The sequence below is a fragment of the Cygnus atratus genome, chromosome 3, assembly GCF_013377495.2.
Source record: "Cygnus atratus isolate AKBS03 ecotype Queensland, Australia chromosome 3, CAtr_DNAZoo_HiC_assembly, whole genome shotgun sequence".
Classification (NCBI taxonomy): domain Eukaryota; kingdom Metazoa; phylum Chordata; class Aves; order Anseriformes; family Anatidae; genus Cygnus; species Cygnus atratus.
In genome coordinates this window covers 108,195,113-108,215,897 of record NC_066364.1, presented here as the reverse complement: position 1 = coordinate 108,215,897, position 20,785 = coordinate 108,195,113, and positions in this window count along the sequence as shown.

Genomic DNA, 20,785 nt, shown 5'->3' with positions numbered 1-20,785 from the left:
GTAGCAGATCTGAGTAACTAAGCACAAATGAGGGATGAAAATCAGCTGTGTGGATATCAGATCAAATGTGCCTCTTTGGGAAGAGACAGTGTTACCCTTAATAAAAAGTGCTGCTTGTAAGCATCTCTATTCACAGCTTGAAATGTGTAATGTGATATGGAGTCCAGCATCATCAGGATAGTGTGTCTTCTTTCCACAGGGCTGAGCCATGCAGAGCCTTGCTTAAAGAAGGTAAGGCTACCTCTATTAAAGAAGGGGATTTTCTAGGCTTTCAAGGTTGTAAAGTCTTACAGACTTTGGATGAGCTCTTCTTTACCTAGCCAAGGCATGACTGACTGTTTTTTTTCTACTGACTCAGAGCTTCCTACAGCTCCTTGGATGATAGGCTCTGCAGTGTGTAATAAGCCCTGCAAGACAACAAAAAACATGGTATATTTTTTAGCCATGAAAGTTCTTCATAATATTCCCTGTAGGGGGGTTGATCATGGTCTAGTCACCTTCTCCATAGTTCACTAGAGCTCTGGGGAGGTCTCTGGAGCAAAGCGAGTTTCCACCAATTAATTCAAGTGATTAAGTGATCATCAATGTGGTTTGGATAAGGAAAATCTCATGGAGTAAGACCTATCTGAGCACAAGGATAAGCCTGCTGTCCTCAGCTGTACAAGACAAGATGAATCCAATTTTTGTCCTTCCCTATTTGTAGCAGTAAGGGACAAAGTTGAGTGGGGTGAAGAGTTTTTGTGTTAAAATCAGAGGGACTACCCACAAACTGCTAGGGAGATTTTCAAAATGTGATCAGAGATGGCCACCTGTGCTTTTGTGGGCAGCATATTGCATAAGGAAATTTCCCTTTCTCCTCCACGAGCTGGTTTCATTAGCAAGAAAGCAGTCAGCAATGGTGGTATTAAAGAGATCAGTATTGGACCTCTGAGTAGAGATGAAAGGGAAGCATTTATTTTCTGCAAGACACAGCTGCTGGTTTTCTGCAGAATCAGCCAAGCAGCTCTGCACCAGTTATACTTATTTCAATGTCTGCAAAACTTTCTTCTCATGCAGAAGGGATTAACGCTTCTTCTTTTCAAAGAAGAGATGTGTTTTCAGGAAAAGTAGCGGACAACATCAAACACCTTAGCGGGGATTTCAGAAGGAAAAAGATACTGCAAATCTGAAAAATTCCTAAGGAGGGTATTTATAACATCAAACCCCCCATACAACTGTGCATTAGCTATTTCTGCTGCTCAGATGATACATTGGCTGTAAGATCAGCTATCTGAGGTTTAGGGGTTCTTTGCGAAGTGGAACAGTGTAAAGCAAGTGGGACACATGGTTGTAGTTTGCCCGTGATCCTTTGTTTCCTTGTAGTTCTGCTGAGCTTTTATCTTCAGCTAGCTTCCCACAAATGAAGGATTAAAATTTAAGAGCTCTGATGGTTCCTTTTATTAGAGAGAACTGGTGTGTCATGTCCAGTTCTCCTGCTGCAACAATTTCACATGGCAAATTAAGCCATTAAGCTGAAACACAAGAGGATAAAACTATACTCTAGTAAACAAACAAAAATTACTAAGAAATAAAGGCATCCTTGTCCACAAGAGGGAAGCTGTTTTGGCATTTCAGGCTCAGGTCAGAGGTGCCCTCCCAGTGGGACGCACCACTTAGACCATTCAAGAATTTACCAGCCATGTGAAGGAGCCAGGGCAGTGCTGTCTCAGACAAGGTGCGAATAACCTAGAATGCCCATCAGGCTCAGAGATAGCAGGGAAACAGCTATCAATCCCCTTAATTGTGAGGAGAGAGGGAAATTGTGCAGTTGTATTTGGTATGAACAGATATCCCTCAACCTGACCTGCTAAAACATAGTGTCCCTGGATAGTCTTCCCCACAGGACAAGTTCCCTGCACCCTTAGGAGAAATGCTAGGTTCAGGGTTTGCTTTTTTGTTTTGTTGTTTTGTCTATTTCCTTCCTAACATTTGTACTCCACAAAGCTATAGGCTTTGCAGAACCCAGGTGGCAAGTTTTTGTTTGGCTCTATCAAGGACTGACTTACACTTGAAGATACAGCTCAAATTTTACTTTCAGAGCATGTAAAAACCGTAGTGTGGTATCCACAGCAGGCAGTTTCCCTGCGTAGCATCACTCCAGAATGTGGCACTGGGTGCCCTGGTGCAGGAAACAGAGATGCATCTCAGTTCCCTGCAGTATCCTGTCCTAAGGCTCAAGGTGAAAAAGGAGCAAGAACTCAAGGCTGCTATTGCAGGCTGTAATTGGGGAAGCAGTTGGCAAGGCACAGACAATTCTTCTGGCTCACACCTTTCAGCTGTCATTAGAACAAAATCCTAAATCAATATTATTGGTCCCCAGAGAGGTTTAGTGGAGCTAAATTAACATAACCTCATAAATGACAGGCTTTCCCATCCATCTCAGTCACTAGCAAGAAACTATCCATTATTGCTCTACAGCAGCAGTCCACAGGAGCAACCCCAGTGCTTCAGGTGCTCCCACATGACCTGTGACAAAAATCTGGACTTGCCAGCTAACTCCACAGACTTTTTTTCAAAGTCAAACTTTCATCTCTCTATATTTATAGAAAGGAAAACACACACATGAATCTATCTCTCTCTGTGAGAGCCTTCCTCGTGACACCCCCTTCATGAGCTTCCCTCTCCAGCAACGGAGATGCCTGTTTGCAGAGCTGAAGGTGAGGATAGACAAGAAGACAACTAAATAACTTGCCAGTGATAATGGGCATAGCTCTTTCCAGGCTTTTCTGCAATATGATGTATATCACCTCTGCTGCCATAGAGGAACATGTCTTTTTTGCTGAATCCTTCCTCAGTGAGGACTTGTACTCTGTCCTTTTGGTGCTTTCTCAGCTTCCTATAATACAAACGTGAAATAATGCTGTGAGCTGCATCGTGACAGAAGCACCTCTCCTCTCCAGGAGCAGCAAGGCCAACTGCAGATGGGATATATATCATCCCATTGCCCTTGTGTGTCATCTGCGATGCACTGGTGCTCTTCTGCACTGGCATGCCACCAGCTGGTCACCACTGATTCAGGGACTGTCGGAACCCATAAAATAATGCACAAGCAGTGTGCTTTGTGGTAGTTTGTGGGAGCCCTGGAGTCCCCACTACGCTGGGCACAGGCAAACAAGATGTCCTGGCCCAAAGAATTTAGCATGCAGCCCTGGCACTGCAAAGAGGCAAATTTGAACTGAAACTTCCATGTTTCAAAGCCACATATCAGAGTGTGTTAAAATTTCAGCAGACTCTGAGCAGGGAGATGGCCTTCAGACCCTGTTTACAGTGACCTGGTGTTCTGCACCAGGTGTGTGTAGTATAAGGCTCTCTCCAGATCTCAGTAAGAAAGACCCAACAACAAATGGCATAATAAAATAGCTGTTTTACTAAAAACAAAAGTAGGAATATAAAAATACAGGAAAGTAAATCTTTCAACCCCTGAGATGCTGGGAACACCGCTTTCATACAACATTGGACAGACTCTGGAGGGATTTTCCTACAGCACAGTGTGCAGATCCCATCCGTGGTCTGCCACCCTCCCATGCTGTGGTGTCCTTTGCTTTGTGTAACCAATGAACCCATGCATCTTCTCCTGACAGGCTGGGCTGTTACCTCTGTCTGAACACCCACCAGTGCACAGCACAATCTGACACAGGGCCGTCAGCAGGTTCCCTTGCAGCAGCTGCTCGTGCAAACCTACAGGCTGCTCAAGACCTAAGTATGAGGCCTGGTAGGGCAGGCATGGTCTGTTCATGCTGCCTAAATCCTTTAATACAGTGTCTTCTGCAAGGCTTCTACTATACTTCGGTCTACAGTAGGGCAAAGAAGCAAATCACTATCCAACCAGAACCCACACTGTACTGGGGAGAAGATTAATTTACTTCAAAGGCAGGAGGCAATACTGCACTCTAAAATGGAAATCAATTGATAATTTACAAATGGAAATAATTATTTTTACAACCTGACATACAGAGGAATGGCTATTTTTTTCTCAAATTTCATACACATTGGAGGAGGGGAGATTTAGCCAACTATTTCATTTTTAGCAAACCAGACAGATGAGTGACTTTTCTAAAATGTCAGAGATGGAAAAGTACTAGTATGTAAAAACTTAATTGCTGACAGATGAGATGATCAGATACTACTTGAAAATTCAGTGTATCATTTCTTTTTTCTGGTTGGTTAAGGAGACTTCCTGTTTTTACACTGTCAAATTCCATAATCTGGTATTTTATCAGTTTTATTGACATCCAGATAAAGGGGTTTTCACAGAAACTCACTGTACTGGGGAGATGCATATGCTTACTGGCTGGAGGCATGCACCACGCAAATCCTGAGCCTGCTGACTCTGCTCCTGCTCCAGTAAGGGCTCTGAGAAAGATGTTGAGATGCAGGCAAACAGCAAATAGAAGGTATTCACGTCCCTAAAGATGTATCCTGTTCCCCTTTGCAGAAGGATGCTTGTTGTATGGGCCGGAGCTTTAGTTTGGTGTTGACACTGGTAGGGCACCTCTGTGTAAAGCTGCTGTACAAGAGGACCCTGCTTAGTTATATTAGCATCTTCCAAGACAAAGAAAAGTCACAGAGAGCTTTCTCTTGAAGTCATGTAGTCTACAGGGTATTTTGAGCTGACCAGAACCACCACTACCAGTTAGTTCTCTGAGCTGGGGCTTTTTCTTAGTGTTTGAGTTGGAAGAAAAGATGTCAGAGACAGACTGTGAAATACATGGGGTTCGTTGGGGAGTTCAGACAAACTGCAGGGATACAGAGCAGGCTGGGAAAGGTATTTTCCTCATTTGGAGGAGAAAAAGAGCTCTTTGCCTTCTCTAGAATTTTATTTATAGAAAGGGTTGGACAAGAAAGAACAGAAGCACCTCAAGTTTGGGAAAAAAATTACTGTAGATGTAACCTAGTTTTCTGTGCTAGGAAATGATGTTTATTAGTTATTTGTTGCTCTCACTTTTCAGTATGCATCATAGATATCTTGTTAATTTTGAACAAAGCCTATCATGATGAAAAATAAACCATTTGTATGTACATAAAGCTTTTCAGACTTGGAGGTCTCAGGTGTTTTCATTATCTTTTTAAATATCTCAAGGTCATGGGGATATGATGAATAAGCGAGACTAAACTGCATTTTATTGTTCATGGGAGTTTGCAGAATGCATAGCAATTTTCTCCACTGGAGATAGACTATTGTGTCGTGTAACAGTGAATTAAAGATAGCACAGAATCAAAGCAAGATGCATCTCGCCTGTATTGTCGGGGAGGTGATTTTATAATGATAATCAGCTTGCTGAAAGTCCCATAATTACTCTGTTCTGCAGGGTCACTTTTATGTTTTCCCATCTTTCTGATTGTTTTAGGGAGGGTTTGATTTAGTTTTCTTAGTTTGGAGTGTGTTTGTATGAAAGAGTATAGGGCAGAGAACTGGGACTGCAAGTGTCTCCCTTGCCTGTCTTTTGTCACTGCCTTGTATCTTCCAGAAAGACTCTTTCCAGGCAGTGCCTCCACCCTTGAACAAAGAAGGGAGAAGCTATGAAATGCACACATACCCATCCCCAAGGTTTTTGAGTGTGGGCTCTTAACTCTGAATTATCCTCTGAGCAGTCCTGCTAGGACGTGCTGTATTTGGGAGCAAATCTCCCTTAAGTGTCATCAGACAGAGTTGCAAGCTCAGACTGTAGCATGCAGAAGGCTGGGATAAGAATCTCTCGCCCTCTGGGAGCAGATATCAAGTCAGCAGATGCAGGAGGGCCTCCCAGGGGAAGGTGCATGGCAATACAGACCCACAGACAGGAGCAAAAGTGGGCAGAGGGCCTGCCAGCTCTAGCCTGGAGTGGGCATGGAGCTTGGTGAGGATGTGACATGTGAGAGGAGGCAGGCCAAAGCTCTGACGCTTCAGAGTCCAAGCCCTTAGCTCCCCACAAAATGCCATTCTTTCCTCAGCTCAAGACCCTCTAAACTGCCTTAGGAGTTTTCCTGGACCCACAGAATATCCCAAGGTGGAAGGGACCCACAAAGATCGTAGAGTAACTCCTGGAGGGGATCTGTTGAGTCCAACTGTAGAAGACAGAACTGGGAACTTTTGTGGACCTCTGGGACAAAAGTGGTCATGGCGGATTTTTCCATGTCTTTGTTTTAAAAAACTGATTTAGTATGTGCAGTGACAAGACACTTCAAAAAAAAAAAAAAAAAAGGCTCTTTTTAAAGTGCCAAGAAGGAACACAGAGCTTAGCTGGAAGAAAAATGAAACACTTACAAAGCAAAGAACACAGATAATAAATGGGTCCAAAGGAATCAGCCTTGAATGACTGCATGCCACATTTTGGGTGGAAAACTGGTGACTGGCTCATTGTTAAAACAGTCCATATTTCTTGTGGGAAGTAACCATGCAGAGTAGTAACACTAATGCAAATAGAAATTCTCTCCAGAAATGATTTCTGAGAACGCCAACAGTATTAAAATAGTTGCTTGCTCTCTCCAAATAGACACCACTGAGATAATGAAGAACTTCGAAATTGGTGTAATTCCAGCAATGAGCCTGTAACTTTCCTCTGCAGGCAGACTGATGATTGATTTACCAAGTAAGATAAAAAGAAGAAAAAAAAAATTAAAGCCATGCAGATCTAAGACAGTGAGGCAAGTAGGGTTGGATTTTGCTGTCCATAAGATGAGAAATCATGGCCAGGTATTTCTGCTACCAGGGAAGATCTGAGAGGGTAGAAGAAAGGAGGGAAAGAGTTTGGGCTGGGAATCCAGTTTACTTCCTCTAGATGTCGGTGAGGTTACAGGGAGTGCTTTCCTTCTGTTTCCTGCCACAGCCATGTTTTCTGTCCTTGCTTTCCCTTCCTGTGCTCCCCAGCACTGAACTGACTCCAGAGGGCTGAGCAGTACCAGCCGGCTACCATTACCCACAGCAGCAGCTGCTGCCGCCATGTGCTGAGAGGAGTACGAGGCCTCAGAGGTCCCAGGGATGTCAGAGGGGGCTTCTGGGCCCCAACAGGCACACCCTGTGCATATGGAGGCAGTGGCTGCAGGCAGAAGGTCTGATGAGAGTTGGGCAGTGCTGGCTCTTGTGTATGAGCTGTGGGGAGCTGCACAGAGCTGGCCCTGAGGGAGTGCTGTGGTGATTTGTGTGTGAGAAGGGTGGCCATCTTCTCCATTTGCCAGCAGTCTCAGGCCGCAGTCCTGAGTGTCTGTCCTGTTTGTTTTTGTATAAACCTGCCCAGCAGCTTGAGATCTCTGAGGCCAACTAGTGCTTTGAGATCATTAGGAGCATGGTCACAGAATCACAGAATATCCCAAGTTGGAAAAGACCCACAAAGACCATTGAGTCCAACTCCTGGCTCCACACAGGACTACCTAAAAATTAAACCACATGTCTAAGCTCATTGCCCAAATGCTTCTTGAACTTTGGCAGATCTCTCTGCAAGGCCTCTCCACCTTCTAGGGAGTCAACAGCTGCTCCTAATGTAGTATCATCTGCAAACTTAGTAGTCAAGACCAGGTGAGGGCCTCGCTCTGCAGCAGCCAAGAACTGTCTACATGGCCAGGCCAGTCTGGAACAAATGAAGGTGGCTGGCCAGCCCGAGCTTCCTGCAGGTGAGGCTGCTGGTGGAGGGCTGCAACATCTGTAGCCCATATGCTCCTTGGTGGAGGAGGGTGGGAGATCTACCTTTGCTAGGTGTGCTCAGGTGGAGTCACTCAGGCAAGGGGGTGGAGGAGCTGCAGGAGAACGTTATCAGACTATGCTGTAATAGGGAGGGGAGACAAGAAATAGAGTAGTACTCGAGGTTGCAAGAAGAAACTTAGAGCTTTGCAGCAGAGGCCTGCAAGGGCTACCAGACAAAGGGCATCAACAGCAAGCAGATAACACCTTGGGGAAGGAGGTATCGTGGTCTCTGGTAACTTGTGGCAACAGTATGACTCTCTTCCATCTGTTACGTCAACTGTACCAACAAGTAACAGATATGAAGTATTGGCAGTGTATGAAGTCACTGAGAAGGATTTACAGGAAGAAGCCACACCAGCTGCATGTGCTAAAAGCCACAAAAGGAAGGGTTGAGTTCTAGCAGTGGGAGGCACTCTACTGGGAGGTACCAGGTAAGCACCAGTAGCCATGACTTCAGGGGTTGGGCTTGTGGCACAGAAAATTTCCTGAGTCCTTCATGAAAGCTTACAATTAACATGGCTATAAGCTGTTCTTTGCAGGGGATGTGGCATGGCTCAAGGCAAGCTAATTTATATTGCACCTAGCTATTGCTTCGCATAGGTCTTAGGCTTTTTGTTTGTATAAGCTTTCCTCTGCATTGTATCAACAACTTTGTGATCAAGTATTGCATCTGAATTGTTTCATTTCACACCTGGCTTCTTTTCTTTATTAATACTATTTTATGCATTTAAATTTCAGGGGAAGCTAAACAGAAGGCAGTGTAGCAAAGCACATCTAACAGACTTGTTTGTCAGTGTCATTTAAGTTGATGCTGTCTCTCCTTAGTCAGAAAGCTGCCCATTGATTGCCGGAGGAAGCTTTCCTTGAGCCTGAAGAGACTTTCAGATCACCTGTTCTGACTGTCTGTGTCTTAGGTGTTTAGGTTGTCACTCGTTCCCTTGGGACCTTGAGCTTTTTTTTTTTTTTTTTTTTTGCTAGAAGGAAAGCACCCAGATATGGATCCAGTGGGACAAGGGATCTCACTTTCATTGGAAACTGCAGCTTATGGCCTTCGATTCTAGCTTTGTGTGTCTCTCTTGGACCAAGATTATTCTGAGAGTTGGTATTTCTCTTATTCTGTGTAGTGCTGTGCAGATGAAAAATAGTGGTCAGATAACTCATTGGCTGTTTTAGTAAATGACTCTTTATTAAAAGACTTTATTAAATGAGAAAAGGCTCATAGGCCGTCTGCTGGGCGGGCTTGCATGCACATGCACTGTGTGCAATGGCTCAAGTGGGACCTTGCAGGGCTGTCTTCTGGATTATTAGCATCAGGTGGTGTCTCAAGAGTATCCCAAGCTTGACATCAGGCATAAGGCTTCATTTGTATGTTAATAATATGACTGGCATCAGTATCTTTCTGTTCAGTTGAGAATAAATCAATTTTGAGCATAAATAACTAATAATGATTGTTGGCAGAGTTTAAATGCTCAAGAGATGATTACTGCAGCTACCCAGGGCTGGAAGTCACCCAGTGCCTAGATAGTCTAGAGTAAACAGGTGAAGGAACCTTGAGAAGTGAAAAGAGAAGTGTTTGCAAGGCTAAGACTACCAGGTTTTAGAGTTCTTAGTCCAGGGGATGGCTGAACCTTCCTTGATTACTGTATTTTCTGGGGGTAAAAAGCAGCCCTACCTGTCTCTAGGACACTGAAAACTGTGAGCGGGAGAAGGGAGATGGCTGTGGGTGGGATGCGTTTTCCAGTTTGCTGTTATCTGTGAGAGAAGGGCTGGGGCTAGAGTTTAAGTTCTTGCAGTCTTACAGTGTTGATAGATGTCCGCAACAAAAGGCGAACAACATGGCTTTGCTGTTTATTGGACTCAGCTCTGCTGTGCCTGCTAAAAAAGCTTTTGTGAGGTGTGTGCAGGGAGTGTTAATCTTTTCTGCTCAGAGCCGGGCAAAGTAAAACCATTTCCTTTCAAGGTCATCTTGCAAGATGCTGCTGAATTTTCAGGCTTGATAGTGTTGGAGAATGTTGGGACTCCAAGCATGTAATAATGCAAGCACAATTTAAGACAGGTCAGAGAAAAGCTTTATTAACTACAGTAATAGTGAGAGATGCTCAGGTAGGTTTCTACCTTCTGCTTCCCTGTTCTCTGCCAGGTGATTGCAGAGACCTGACTTACATGGTTTCAAAGAAATGAAAGAGGTGAAGGGGAAAAAAAATCATGTTAATGTTAATACAGCCAGGTGTGCTGGCTTTCTGGACTATCACTTATATGTTAACAAGGTCAAGTACTCACACCTCAGAGAGATGGACTCCTAAATGCCTTGTTAACTGCCACAATTATTTTCCTACCAAAATGGTAACTAGGATTTGTTCAAAGAAAAGCTCTAGTTAACTTCGTCCAGCCCTTCTTGGCTTCCAGTCTTTGGTAGAAAAGGAAGAACCGGAAAACAGCTGTGTCAAAAAGATACCTCTGCTCTGTTGCTCGGAAAAGACAAACTTTTCTGGGAAGGCTGATGCCTGGGTTAGTAAAATCGGGAATGTTTTTTCTGAGATTTAAGCTTCCTTTCTCATCAAAGGCCATGTCTACACAGTTATTCACTTAGAGATATCAATTAGCCAGAATAGTGGTGGATTAGAGCCAGGTGCTAAGAACTAACCCCCTGCTCATGTGGTTTATTGACTCTGGTAGAAAGCATGTTGATTTATAGGAGTACTGCTAAAAGGAGATCCAGGTCTTAATGAGGTCCTTTAAAGCAGGGAGTTATTTATGAGGGTCGCTTGAGTTGAGAGCAAGGGTACAGCCTCCAGGTAATTAAGAATGGGTGAATAGTTGAAATAAGTGCTGCAGTCAGTAGCTTAGCAAGGCACCTGCTCCTGCAGGCCTGACTTGGCCATCCCATTTTTTTGTTTAGGTGGTGTTTTTGAGAATCAAATTAGAATACAGCTTTGCCCACCCTGTCTTGAGGGGAAGCTGGGGAGATGGTTTCTGAGTGGCAATCTTGTAAGGAAGGGTGCTGCTCTTAGCCTCTCCAACCTCTGCTGGTAAACTGTGCAGGTGATTTTTCAACTACCCCAGTTTCTCAAATGCTAAATCTTTCCCCAGAAGGCCAGACCACTTAGGAGATCTCCAGATTTGGATCCATGTAGACCATGTGTCCATGCTTTCTTAGTTCCGCCTGAAGTCCATTAGAAGTCCATGAGTCCTTGAGCTGAGGTTGAAAACCACTGCCACAGATAGAGACAGAGAAGCAAGTTGCTCATGTAAACCAACTGGGGGGTGGCAAAGTTGCTGTAATATGGCATAGTGAGGAAACTAAACCTTGTGCAATTTGTCAAATTATAACTTTCTGTTGTGGTGATTTCTAAATGAGCTTGCTTCATAGGTCAGAATTTTGTGCTGAACGCTCAGGTGTGTGTTTTTGCATGTTTATGTGAGAATAAATTACTTCTTGTCTCTCTTCTGTCGTGTCATGGGTGGGCACTGTAAACAGTACTAATGAGGATCTCTGTTTGTAGTACATATAGTACATATAATCTCCACCAAGTAAAATTAAGGTAGGCTTAATTTTATTTTTAACCTTTTGAATGTTTTCAGAGTAGGTGATTTAATTAAAAATAAGATGTGGATGAGCTGGAACACCTGCATTTGCTTTTGTGATATATCCAGATCTGGGAATGAATTGTAGGTGTACCTTTTTCATAGGGCCACTGAAGGGCACAGAATAAAAGAAAGCAGCCAGTGGAGGCTGAGAACACTGATTCTTCTTAGTGCTGCATTGCACCTGCAGATGTGAGCTGGAAAGTGTGCTGCATGTTGAAATGGCAGGGAGTACTTGGAGCAGTTCTCTAACCTATATAGGCAGGCATGTATTTAACTATAGGCATATGACTGTTGAATAAGGTTTGGTATTCGTTTAACAAACAAAAAAAAAAACATCTGTGCAGAAGTGATGGCCTCTCCCTCCATGCCCTGAGGTGTCAGATGAGCTTTCCTAAGACCTCACTTGTGCAGTCAGGTACTCATGGGTCAGTCTTGGCATGGTGCAGAGCTGTCTTGGGCCAAGTTTGGTGGGAGGTTGGAGTTGCTGTTGTGATCACTCCTCTCCTGTAACTCATACCTCCTACCCAGCACCCTGGTGAAAAGGAAAAGGTCACTCCAAATTTGCTCCCCAGACCTTCCCATGTGTGGCTTGGAAGTGGGAAAGCCTGTGATTAAAGGCAAATGGTAGCAGATGTTGTGAACACTTAGTGTCTTGCTGTTTTCTGTTCCCAAGAAGCCATTCTCAAGCCTTTCTGATGAATTTTGTTTAACCTGCAGGTGGCCTACACAGATCTGAGGAGCTGCTGTGCATTGCTTCTTCAGGCCAGTAAAAAGGATTTTTTTGTTTTCTTCATAATGGTTGATGGACTGACCAAACTCAGGTTTGCTAGAAGAAAACTTTTTTTTTCCTCTTGCTTTGGATCCTAGATTTATTCCTACAGTGCTTTAGAATTGTATTATATAGAGGAAAATCAATGGAAATACTTGAGCAACAGGTTTATTATAAAGAAATAGGGTACTCTATTTCTTTCCCAGTCTTGCTGTGGAATGAATGTCATATTTCCTGAAAACTAAATATAGTGATGTGCACTGAATACCAATGAATGTGCAGATTTCTGAGTGAAATTGTTACAAACAGATCTTTGGGAATTATGCATGGCTTCAATAAGGATCTTAAATTGTCAAACACATCTGAAATATTGCAGAAAATTTAAAGAAAGTGGTCAGAAATGTTATGTGCGTTTTGTATTTCTGTGAATATTTTAAAGGGTGAGGAGTCAGGAGTGTGTAAATAGCAAGTGTCCTGATTGGGATAGTGTGGAATGTCTGCTCAAGCCAGAATTATGGCTTAGAACACTCCTGTCTTTCCTGAAAATGCTCTTATCAGGACCTTGCTTTGATCTCCGTGCTTCATAGCTTTGCAGGGATGACTGAGATATTAGCTGTTGAGATAAGAAGTCCAGTTCCTTTCTACAACACTATTGTTCTTCATCTCTGCTGTCTTAAAGAGCACCGTTCAGCTAAATATAGTAGCAGTGGTGCCTAACCTCAGGGGTTTAACCAGAGCTTGTGTGAATGTTAGAAAGGAGCAATCCTACTCTGAGTTTTGCTAGCAAATGTGCCTGGAGGAGGTGTTGGAGATGATGGGGGTAAGGCTGGGGAAGTACCCAGCTCAGGATATGTTAGAAAGAGATGTGGTTTAAGTTGTCCATCCTCTGACAGGGAGTGGGAGTCTCTGACAAGCCACTGGGAGAGGGAACTTCTGTGTGAATTTGTAAGGGGACGGGGTCTGCTCTGTTATTTAAGCAGGTAGGTGAAGCCGAACTGAAGCTTAGAGTGAGGCCAGCAGCCTGGCAGGGGATGTTGCATTCTCATTCTAGTGCTGTACACCAGTGACTCAGCTCAGTCTCACTGGACAAGCTGGAGAGGGAAAGGAATTGCCCTGTGGGACTACAGTCTTGCTTTAGCCCTGCTGGGCTTGCTTCCTTTTCCTCAGAAAGCATTCATCAGAAGACATGCTGAGACATCTCTGTGTCCTGCAGCCAGTGCCCCAGCCATACAACATCTCTGCAGACAGCTTTGCTGTTAAGAGCCAGTTTTCCAGCTAAACAGCTTGTGGCATTTTTGGTGTTTGCCAAGCAAACCTTTTGGAGGGGGGAAAAAAAAAAAAGCCTTGGGAGGAAGGCATGAACTCTTGGTAAGCTTTCGTGAGCTTGTTGGTTGCATCATGAATATATGTGGTTCAGACACAGAACAAGGATGCTGGTGAAAGCAGTTCTGCCACAGCCTTAAATATAGTGGCGCAAAGCCTGATGCTGAAATATTGCAGGCTGCCTTATTTTACACCCTCTGTCATGTGTTTTAATTTGCAGTAAATCTGAATATAGGCAGCTGCTAAATCCACATGTAGTTGACTACAAACAGGCTGAAAGCTCTTTCTTAAACCTATTCATGCTGTAGAGATAGTGCTATCAACACAGTGCTCTCATGTGCATGCTAGATGTGTTATCTTGTGCTAGTGAGAAAACTCAGACCCCTAGCACTTTCACTTAACAAGTAAGTAAGCTGCTTATATATCATCCAGCCAGTCCTGGTTAACGTGACTCTTCTCTGCTTGTCCCCAGAAGGACATAAATGTAAATTCAGACACGTTCCTTGCTTAGGGACATATCCTTGTGAAGATGCACACTGTAGGATTATTTTTTTTCCCCTAAACTCCATTGATTGTATTCTTCAGTCTCAACTGAAAAAGTCCTCAGGATTTTAAGGGGGATTGTAGGGGCGGTGATGGGGGGGAACAACTGGTTTTATTAGCAGCACAGAGTTTGGGAGGGAAGGAAGCCCTTGGCAGTGCTTGGATCTCACGGGGAGCTGTAGGATTCTGCCAGTGGGAATAGGGCCAGTCCCTCCTCCTAACGTGTAGAAGGGAAGGCAGTGTAGTAGTTGGGGAAGGGCTTTGGGGGAACCTAGGAACCTGCAAATTACTCAGGGTTGATCCACTAAAGACTGTGGCTGCCAGGTGCTTCTCCAGGCAGAAAAGCCAAAACTCTACATGTACCACAGCCATTTCTGTTCTTTTTTCTTTTTTTTTTTTTTTTTTCAACAATGAAATTGATCACTTGCCAATGGGCTGGAGAGGAGTATCAACTGCTCCCGAATCTTCAGGAGGTGTCCTGGTACATGCCTCAGTACTGCTGAGGAGGGAGGGTAGTGCAGGCTAGTCGAAGGTTGAGCTGTGTGCTAACAGGATCCCCTTGGCTCTGCTACAGCAAGAAAGATCTTTGCTGCCCTCCCCAGAGGGAAAGGCCTCTGCCCAGCTGTGCAGAAGAGAAGCCCTTCCTTTGCCCTCCTCTGGAGATCACCTGCTGTTCCTCTGGTTGATGTCCCACCCTCTGCAAGGCTCTCCTTCCTCCAGGACCAGCACAAGCAGAGCAAGGGCAGGCTGTGGTGCAAAGGGGTGGGGAGCATTTTAGCAGCTCAGACTAATGAGCTAGTCCTGCTAACTCGCTCTTCAGAAAGTTCACGTTGGCAAAATTAGCTCTTGAGGAAAAATGAGAGTGCAATTTTAAGTGTCCTATGAGACTTCTAAAAGCACAGGTTGTGTTTGCACATCCAGAACTGCAAATGTTTTGATGATCTCCAGATTAATTGAAGGATGTTTCAGTCTGATTTAATTTGCTTATTGCCCTGCTGCCAAATTATTTATCGCTGATATGAGTGGATGCCTTTATGCTTTTTATCCTAATTATTGATAAGCAAGTGTGAGCAGTAAGTAATAGTGCCTACACCCTCAGAGGGTGTGATTTTTTTTTTTTTTTTTTTATTCATCAGGACTTCACAGAATATGAATGGTGATGGTGAGACCATGATATTTTAGGGCTAGGAAAGCAGTCATCTTAGGGGATTTATCCTGCCCAAGGTCTGGGACTCCAGCAGGCTTCATTTCCAGCTCATCAGTTCTGTGAAAATCACCACAGAACTGTCGTGAAGCCAAGCTGGTTTGGGGGTCTGGGTGAATGTGGGCCAGGGGTCAATTGTACGAGTCCTGTAGCTGTAAGGGACCTTAAAGACCTTCTGGTACCAACCCCCCTGCCATGGGCAGGGACACCTCCCACTAGATCAGGCTGCCCAAAGCCCCATCTGACCTGGCCTTCAGGGATGGGGCATCCACAGCTTCTCTGGGCAACCTGTGCCAGAGCCTCACCATCTGCATCGTAAAGAATTCCTGCTGAAATCTTAAGTACGCTGTGTCTACACAGCTCTCCTGCCAGGTAGAGTGTGCATCAGGCCAAACTTAGAACATAAAACAAGTGCTGCAGACCGCTGTGGACCAGAACAGCTGTTGTGCAGTGCAATGTCTCCCTCTACGTAGAAAACATCTTTCTCCTGCAGAAAGGATGCTTTTAAAATGCATATATGCATGGACGTTTCCAACCTCTGGGTGACCTGTTGGAGGACTTATGGAGAATAGGTATTTAGGAAGGTTGTTGGGAAAAGATCTGAATATTTTTGGTGGTGGTAGAGTAGACTGGAAGATGACATGGGGAGCTTAATGTGTTTAGTTGGGAGGCTTTGAGATAGTGGTCCAAAAGCTGTGAGCAGCCAACTTTTCTGCTCTGAAGAAGGCCTGTTCTTATTACAGCTGTCTGCTCCTCTAGGTGCTCACTTCTGTGCAGGGATTTAGCGTGAGTCTGGGATAGCTGTGATGTTGTGGTATGGGATTTCTGATTGGTGTGGTATGTGATTTGTGTTGGAATTGGCTCTCAATTTCTGGCAGCTGCCCTCCTTTCTCAAATCTAGATGCTGGTAAGTAGAGCAGTTGCATGTTCGGCTTCCTGATTGATTCAGTATGAACAGGGTTAATGGAGGGAAAAAAAAAGGTGCTAATGTTTGGCAGTTACATGTTCTTCATACAAAACTGTCCTTCTAGGCACTCTTCCAGAATTTAGATAACTTCTTAACAAGAATTTTGTCACTTCCCAGTGAGCTGTGTGAGCCTAGCATGTATCAGAATACATAATACTCATTTTAACTGCAGGACTTTATGGTGATAAGGAATATTAAAAATAATAATAATAAAAAGATCCTTGACTTTAAAAAATAGCAAGATCAAGAGTTTAAATGCGAGAAGATCAGATCTTGCCCGCTGTTGAGCTACCTAATTAACCTAATGCTCCAACTAACTTCCAGTTTTTCCAGTGCGATAGAAGATGTTTTACAATCCGGAAAGGTTATGGAGGTGGAAATACTGGGCTTTCTAATCTAATTCTGTAATGGGGACAAATAATGAAGAAGCAGAAGCGAATACTGTGGAACTCGTGCGTGAGGATTAGTTTTGGTCCCTTTCTCAGACGTGGTGCAGTTGCACAAAATAGGTGAAGATGAAAACTGAGGTTATCAGCTAGGACCAAGCACCCTGTCACACTGCAACAGTTAAAATGGATAAATAAACCTGTTAAATACAGAAGAGTGATTTTAGAGTACAGGAATACTCTGACAGCTGAAGCTCTGAATAAATGAATTGTTTATTTATATTATCTTTCCTGCACAGTAAAGCATAGCTCTCCAGGTAGGACCACACAGGCTTCTGATGCCATCAGCTAGAGGATCACTACATGGAGCCCCAGGTGAATATGCTGGAGGAGACGGTGCTTGAGCAGGGGAGGCTGTGTGCCTCAGACACGCTTCTTCCTGTGTCAAGCATCCCAGACTGAGGTTGATAGAGCTGTAGCAATGTCTGAACATGCAGGCCAGCACCATAACCCGTAGCTAATTTCGCCTTTCCAGGGCATCCTCTCAAGGTCTTGTCTTCACTTCCAGCTTTTCCTTGCTCTGGCTGCAGTGTTGAGAAGAAAGGCGTGCACCTTGGGTGGCAGTTGCCAAGCCTGCGGAGAAGAGCAGGCTTCCTGAGGGGTTTTTGTGCTCCACAGCTGCTGCCATGTTGCTGCCCTGCAGGCAAAGTCTGTAGGGTAGGTCTGGGAGCTCGGCAATATTTGGAGCTGTAGCATCTGTCACTATGTCTCCTGGTGAACAGGGAGCATTATCAGGTGCCTTGGTGGTTTCAATGAGCCTGGCTGCGGATGGAGACCAAAGAGAGACAGCAGGAGGTCAGAAGAGTAAGCGTTACATGCATCTATCTTGAATTTCCTCAACTTCCTAGCATCTTTGTAGAGGCTTAGTCTGGAGAGGGATACCAAGCCTAGACTAATTCTTACCCAAGCACAAACCCTCTCCTTTTCTGGGGCTAAAAAGGGAGTTGTTCTCTAATAATGAGTAAAAGCCTATTTATGCCTAGTGTGGCTGAATAGAGCATTGCCTCAGTTACAGCTCTGGCACAAGGGCTGCTGGCCTTCCAGTTGTCTCTGCAAGGAAGGGGAGGTGCCCTGCCTATTTAGGGAAAATTTCCAGAACTGAATTTTCAGTGAAAATCCTGAAGTTCTCTGACTTTCTTTTCTGTCCTCTCAAAGTAGAAAGGATTTATCTTCTTTATGAAAACCTGCAGTTCAACATCTCTATCTAGACATGCTTTTAATTGGGATGATCAGGGAAAGCTGTACAGTGATGATCTGGGGACAATGAACAGAGCCTGTTCTATCTACAGATTCTTCCTGTCTGTTTTGTGGAAGGACTTAAACCCAGCGTGTGGGGGATTTCAGATCACCACATTAGCCATGGATACATGTCTGTTGCTGCGGAGCGTATGTCCTCTCGATGGGCAAACCAAGCTAAGCAGGTTTAAGAGAGTGCTTGGTAACCTCCCAGCTGATGCAATTTTGTGCTTTCCTTTTCTAAATACGCCTCTGGAAGGAACGTCCGATGCAGCAGTTCTTGTTTTCGTGTCCTGATTGCGCAGCTGTCATTTCAAGTCTGCTTGGCAGCATGACAAGATCAATAACACAGAGAGGTATAAGTGGGTATTTCACCACTCTCCGCACTTGAATAAATTGACTGATTGTTCCGTAATTTACACACTAGATGAAGGACTGCTGAGTCAGGTACCCATGGGTACTCGTGCCAGCACATTGCTAGAAGCAAGCCATGTGCTTTCCAGCAGTGGTCTGGAGGGACTCTGAGGATTAATGGGCTAGTGTAAATTAGCACAGCTCTCTAGTGTTAGCAGTACTGTTTGAGATCCTTTTCCTAAAGAAATAAGGCTGGCGTGATCATTGTCTGTCCGGTCGTTTGTCCACTCCCAATAATTCCTGACCCTGTTTGACAAACTTCATCAGTCTGACAAATGAGCAGAGTTCCCAAAGCTAATGATTTTTTTTTTTCCTATGAAAACTGCGAAGATTACTGGCCAGAGACAGTCCTGGTAGACTCAGCACTTTAGTGCTGTTTTAAGTCAGCTGGTAGTGGGCCCGGATCAGCATTCAGGGGAGCTGCAGGCTGTGCCCTATCCTGCTGTGAGGGGAGATCAGCAACAAGTGTCTTGGGAGACATGAAGAGAAGCTGGGAGTAATGCAGTGCGGAATGGTAGAAAAAAAAAATTAGGATGCAAATGTGCTGGAATTAATTCCAACAGTTAACAAATTGGCTTATTAATGAACTAGATAAGGCAGGAAAATGCTGTTTGTAAAGAAAGGTTTGTATTTTTCCTGTTGCTGCAGTGTCCAAGTACTTTCCACTCCTGTGTGAAGTTGTGTAGCTGGCCTCTATTGTTTGTGACTTTCTCTTCCTTCAAATACACCCTTTCCACCTGCTGTCTCAGGACAGACTGCCATCACTGGAACACTAGCTTAAAAAAAGCTTATGCCCATGTCAGGCTGCCTGGTGGCAGCAAGGGCAGCCCAGAAGCACAGCTGAGCACCTTCAGCTCGGTGCAGCGCTTTGGTGAGGGCTGCAGCCTGGCTTGGTCAGGAGCTCTGAGTTGTGCGTCCAGCTCGAGCAGAACTTCTGCTTTGCAGCTGTCAGGTCACACCAGCACACATACATGGTGCCACCAGAGATGATTGAACCACAGTAGAAAGCTGGCCCTGTAGAAAAGTCTGCCTGCACTATCAGTTTTATTGTAGCCATCCTTGCTCTTTCATAACGCATCCAAATTCTGTTAAAATGAATTTGTGTTGGAGAAGCATGCCCCGGGAAAAGGACTGAAAAGGCAGTTTGACAGTGTCTGCCAAAATTACTGAAGCTGTGCTGGGAGAAAGCTGCAGATGTTCTTCCAGGTGTGTGAAGGGCTCTGCACCACAGTCCTCTCACGGTGTAGATGGATTTGGTACGTACCAAGGGTCCCTCTGCCCTTCTGATTTGCCCCTAAACAGTACCTAGCGAGTATTCACAGGCATCTCTTTTTATCAGCAGTGAGCTGGAGATTGGCTCCGCATGGTTTAAACGGCCACAGGGTCACTACGAGCTCCAGAGAAGACAGACGTACTGCAGGCCCCTCTGGTGCAAGCACAGCAGCTGCTTGGTGCGTGGGGACTTGGCACGGCCATTTTGGCTGTCCCCAATAAGTATATGCGTGTATGTGACTGAGAAGGATGTTGGGAGGCTGCCCAGAGCTGAACTTGACCTAATTACCTGATGTAAGGCAGAGCGCAGGCAGAAGGGCAGCGGGAATTTACCCAACTATAAGCACTCAGGACCTCAACCTGGGCAGAGCTGGAGGGGACTGCGAAGGTATCGTTAGACTCAGGAGGGCAACCCTTCTGCCAGCTGTGGGCATGGGGAATCCTTCCCCAACAGGAGATGCTCTGTGGGGAATAGATTAGGGAGCATATGATAAGATGGAGATGTGCCCGGGTGGCCATATGGAAGGAAGAGCGACACAGCGACTGGGGGAACGCGGCTGGAAATGCGGCGTTAGGCACAAGGCACAGCAGTGAGTCTGCTGCGCAAGCCCTGGTCACTTCTGTTGATTTATTGTTGTGGGATGCAGCAGGCGGTTGCCAGCCTTGGGACACAGTGGAGTAGAAGGATGACTCGTACATAAAGCATGATTGGGTTTTGAATTAAAATGTTAAGTTGAAGCTGGAGATTTGGATTTTAAAAACTGGTCTCAAAAATGCCTCTGAAGAAGGATGTACAGAGATACCCCTAGCCTCTTTCTGCCTGTTAATATTGATTGTAACTGTTTGAATCTGTAACTTTCTAATTGTGGCTGGCTCTCACCTACATCTTGTGGTGCAGTTGAGCTGGCCTGCTGCAGAGGCTGGCTTGGGATGATGCAGCGACATCTTTAGCTTGTGCAAGTGCAGATCGGTACCATAGGTACAAAAAGTAGAGTGCACATCTTTAAAGATTTGAATTTGTTTGGTGATGTCTTCGGTGCTTAGGTGTTTTGTGAAGAAATTTCAACGGTTGTGGAAATCCTTCTGATCAAACACTGTTAAAATTTGTTTATTATTTGGATAAGTGTTATGGAGAGAAAATGCAGAGAAATAACAACAATACTTCAATTTGGTACACTAAAGACTAATGTCAAAGCTATGCAGATTTGGATTGGACACTGGCTACACATTTTCCATAGTGAGTAACTGTTGGAGTAAAAATCCCTCCAATACTTCCTTCAGTTCTTGATGTCTTTAAATCACAACTGGATATCTTCAGTCCATCAAG